Consider the following 5,000-nt stretch of genomic DNA (forward strand, 5'->3'; position numbering starts at 1 on the left):
TGAACTTGTGCAGAGCTCCTCTGCTGGATAGATAAGAGAACTGGGGTACTCGGTTTCGCCCATTCTCTTAAGAGTTGAGAAGGCAAAGGTTACTTGACTTCGCCCGCCTCCTCGAGGTTGTACTTCATGCATCGAGCTGGTTACTGGCCTTCGCCTGCTCTTTGCTCACACTTCTGAAGCACATGAAGTGTTTGCACTCCTTGCATTGAGTTAGTTACTGTGATTCACCTTCTCAATGCCATCGAACTTCTGGAATGCGGGAAGTTTTCACCCCAACTTGGAGTAATTCTCTAATAGATGAGGTCGCCTCTGGGATTGTACCGTCTTCTCCATCAACCCTGCCGCCTACTCCACTGAGTAGCAAAGGTACAGCACCGCGTACTGCTTGCTTCGTTCCTTGGTCGTGCACTCTTGCATGACCCGAAGTCCTTCACTTACGGCTATCTTGATGAGAAACTTGTTGACACCGGTCTTACGAAGTTTCTTGGCCTCTGCCCTTCAGCCTTGTCTCGGTACTTGGAGATTGCCTCTGCATACTCCACCTCCTCGGCCCCTTTCACGACCAAACGCTCTCCCTCCGTGAGAGCAAGGGATCAATGACTTTGACGGAAGTCCCGCCTCTGCGGTACCATGGCGCTGCCATGCCCATGGCCCTACTATCCGTCACCTCGCATCTGCATCCCTTTTCTTCACGATCAGTAGAGATGTCTCCGTGGCACTCCTCTGAGTCCACCTCCATTCTAACTGATTGCTTGACTTTGGGTAGCTAAGTCCCTCTGGACTCATCGTCGCTTCCTCGCCCCTTTCGACCCCCTGCTTCAACACCTCTGTGTTCTCCAAGCAGTCTGTTTGGTCGATGGAAAGACAGACTGCACTCCCATGCATGGCCTCTGCCATCGCATTGTAGGGTTTGCACCGATTCTGTTCTCCATAGCTTCCTTGGTAGCAACGTTCGCTTACTCGGCCTTGTCCTCTGACTTGCCGGGCTCCCTTAAGCGAATATGAGCTCTGGAGCAGTCCAACTCTCCAGCTGCTTCGATCATACCTCTGCATGATCAAGTCCCTCCCATGGGACTTCCTGGTACTTGCATACGAACTTTTCCCTTGGTGGAACCCAGCCCCCATATGCTGATGACCAAGGTTTTCATCCGATGCAAAATTCGGTGCACGCCCGGAAGACCCACCTCTGTGGTACCATGGCCTTCACTCCTTGAATCCATAGCCCTTCTTGCCGTCGTGTTGTTCACCAAAGCGGAGCTCCCAGTAGCTCCCGATCATACCTCCATATGATCTCATCCCTCACGGGACAAGGTCGTGTGTATCGCATTGCCATCGAACTGTTCCACCACGATCCGCTGCACCATGTCGCCTCCTGGTGACATCTCCATTGCATTCTGATCCTTGTGGAATAAACTCGAATTGTGAACCCTCCGTTGTGTGGCCTCTGCCAATACATCGCAGGGTCTCCTCCACCTTCGATTTTGTTCGCTCCTTTGGCAATCGATCTTCATCCACCCACTCTTGGGTCACACCTAGATGAAGCACCGCTCTAGGACAGTCCGTCGCCTAGTAGCTCCCGAAGTCCGCCGACTTCGCTGTAATTTGTGCACTATTGCCTGGATCCTGGGCCTCTGCCCCTACCAGCACAATCTCTGCTGCGCACCGCTTCCTTCCTAGCAACTCGAATGGCAACACTGTGGCATATTCTTCAAGAGTACCCGCCTCTGCGTCCTCTTGCCCCGTGCTAAGGCCTTCTGAACTCAACTTCGCCTCCGCAAATTGAGTCGCCTTAGTTCCTTCATCAAATGCTCCTCCGAGATAAGGTGCATGTGCCCCGAAGCTCCCTTCGTCTTTGGCACCATGCAAGATGAGTCCACTCCGTCAGAATGAAGGACCCATGGAACAACATGATCCTGCTCTTGCCTCTGCAAGAGCTCATGTCCTTGACCTCTGTCTAAGAAAAGCACTGTGCCTCTGCTCCATGTTCCAACTTCTCTGCTGGCTCCCTTCATACGGCTTGGGTACTTCGCCAAGTTACACCCAAGTTGCTCCGCTCCTCGTTTCTGCATTGAGTCGATGGTGGCCCTCGCGCCCACCATTCCACGGGTCAGCCCTCCCTTGAGTCCGATCTCCACATCGACTCCAAGTGTGCCTTCATTTAAGTTGCTTCAGGTCGCTCCCCCACTTGATCTCGCAATGCATCCACCAATGCATTCTCTCGAGCGAGATCATGCGACGACTCCTCGCCGCTTGCTCAGTCCATCGAGCTTCGTGGAGTTGTTGTTTGTGAGGTACTCCTCCTCAACATGTGAAGTCCGTCTCACATGATTCTCCCTCTGGAGTGCCGAGACTTATCCCTCCTGGATAACTATCCCGTTGGAGCAACATCTCTCTTCGTTTCGGAGACCCCCATCCCCTTGGACTACTCCGATCTGCTGAACAAACTGTGCATTGTTCTGCCTCCTGCAAACGCACTTGCTAGATTGCGACTCCCCGTCAATACAGCCCCCACTGCACCCCTCAAGGTCTAGCAACATGCTGAACTCGTTGCACACTTCAGCCTCCTCCGGACGTATCCTTCGCATGCCAAAGAGAAAGTTTCAATGCTCCATGGCGCCGAGTCTCGGCCGCCTTGGGATGGCCACGGACATTCCATCGTCCGCATACAAGCCCCTGCATGAGTACCAAATTCTTCGAGTTAGCAATTCCTCTCACCTCTGTGAGCTTTGGCCTAACTCTTTTGGTCGTTGAGCAACTCATTCCACCTTGGATGGTCTCATTCTTGCCAAGCGCCTCGCTTGCCTAGAGCACCATCAAGTATAGTTGTCAACGTTGAGCCGTAGCTCAAACTCAGCCATCCCAACCTTTGTGCGCTCCAAATTCATCCAAGCTTGCCTGTTCTCGTGGTGCCTCTTGCGCGAAGGGTTGGCCATTCCTGTGAATGCCAATCTCAGATGCCCGCTCCTCTGAGCGACTCTTTTCCCTACATCTCCATGCCCGTTTTCCCCCAAACGGTCGCGCGTGTGCTGACTGCCCTCAACGCAGCCCCGCTAGGTCCCCCACGTTTGCATGCTAAGTGTTTCTATGAGTGCTTGTCCCGCTCTGATACCATATGACACGGACTTAGCTGGTTTTGCCTAAGTCGTGCGGCACCCTTGCGTGTCCGTCCGCAAAGGTCAGCCTCCCCGAAGCCTCCCATTGTCCCTTAGGACCATCAAAAGAGAGAACGGGTTAGAGAGAACGCCTCAAACGAGATCCACAAGCAAACATGTCCGAAAAACACTTCATAGACAATGCAAATTACAAACAGACTTTACAAGCTCTGAACAGTGGCACAACAAAGGGTAAAATGGTCCATTACAGACCGAAAAGCTCTCACACGTGTCCACATGACACAACCTTTATTTACAAGCCTAAAGAGGCCACCACCCAATTAAAATGGGACTTATAAGCCTTCGGCCGCCCCTTTACATTCTGTACAGGGCATGAACATGCCAAAAGACACGGACACACATAAGCATTACATCCAACATCTTGTTGAGAAGTTTGTCCGTGACAGGGTGGCACAGGGCTGGATGGGGCTTTCGTATAGCAGGGACGGTGCTGCCTCATGCTTCGCTCGCTGTTCGCCGCTCGCCGCTCGCTCGCGCAGCCAAAAATGGCCTGTTTTGGCCCGTTTTTGGGCTGTTTTGGCCTGTTTTTGGGCTGTTCTTGCGTGGCGCGGCGACCGTCGTGAGCGGAGCAAAATGTCAGCCATCTCAGCACCCTGGAACCCCCCGGGTGGCACAGGGCTGGATGGGGCTTTCGTATAGCAGGGACGGTGCTGCCTCACGCTTCGCTCGCTGTTCGCCGCTCGCCGCTCGCTCGCGCAGCCAAAAATGGCCTGTTTTGGCCCATTTTTGGGCTGTTTTGGCCTGTTTTTGGGCTGTTCTTGTGTGGCGCGGCGACCGTCGTGAGCGGAGCAAAATGTCAGCCATCTCAGCACCCTGGAACCCCCCGGGTGGCACAGGGCTGGATGGGGCTTTCGTATAGCAGGGACGGTGCTGCCTCACGCTTCGCTCGCTGTTCGCCGCTCGCCGCTCGCTCGCGCAGCCAAAAATGGCCTGTTTTGGCCCGTTTTTGGGCTGTTTTGGCCTGTTTTTGGGCTGTTCTTGCGTGGCGCGGCGACCGTCGTGAGCGGAGCAAAATGTCAGCCATCTCAGCACCCTGGAACCCCCCGGGTGGCACAGGGCTGGATGGGGCTTTCGTATAGCAGGGACGGTGCTGCCTCACGCTTCGCTCACTGTTCGCCGCTCGCCGCTCGCTCGCGCAGCCAAAAATGGCCTGTTTTGGCCCGTTTTTGGGCTGTTTTGGCCTGTTTTTGGGCTGTTCTTGCGTGGTGCGGTGACCATCATGAGCGGAGCAAAACGTCAGCCATCTCAGCACCCTGGAACCCCCCGGGTGGCACAGGGCTGGATGGGGCTTTCGTATAGCAGGGACGGTGCTGCCTCTCGCTTCGCTCGCTGTCCGCCGCTCGCCGCTCGCTCGCGCAGCCAAAAATGGCCAGTTTTGGCCCGTTTTTGGGCCGTTTTGGCCTGTTTTTGGGCTGTTCTTGCGTGGTGCGGCGACCGTCGTGAGCGGAGCAAAATGTCAGCCATCTCAACACCCTGGAACCCCCCGGGTGGCACAGGGCTGGATGGGGCTTTCGTATAGCAGGGACGGTGCTGCCTCACGCTGCGCTCACTGTTCGCCGCTCGCCGCTCGCTCGCGCAGCCAAAAATGGCCTGTTTTGGCCCGTTTTTGGGCTGTTTTGGCCTGTTTTTGGGCTGTTCTTGCGTGGTGCGGTGACCATCGTGAGCGGAGCAAAACGTCAGCCATCTCAGCACCCTAGAACCCCCCGGGTGGCACAGGGCTGGATGGGGCTTTCGTATAGCAGGGACGGTGCTGCCTCTCGCTTCGCTCGCTGTCCGCCGCTCGCCGCTCGCTCGCGCAGCCAAAAATGGCCAGTTTTGGCCCGTTTT

The sequence above is a fragment of the Musa acuminata genome, unplaced genomic scaffold (assembly GCF_036884655.1).
Source record: "Musa acuminata AAA Group cultivar baxijiao unplaced genomic scaffold, Cavendish_Baxijiao_AAA HiC_scaffold_56, whole genome shotgun sequence".
Taxonomy (NCBI): domain Eukaryota; kingdom Viridiplantae; phylum Streptophyta; class Magnoliopsida; order Zingiberales; family Musaceae; genus Musa; species Musa acuminata.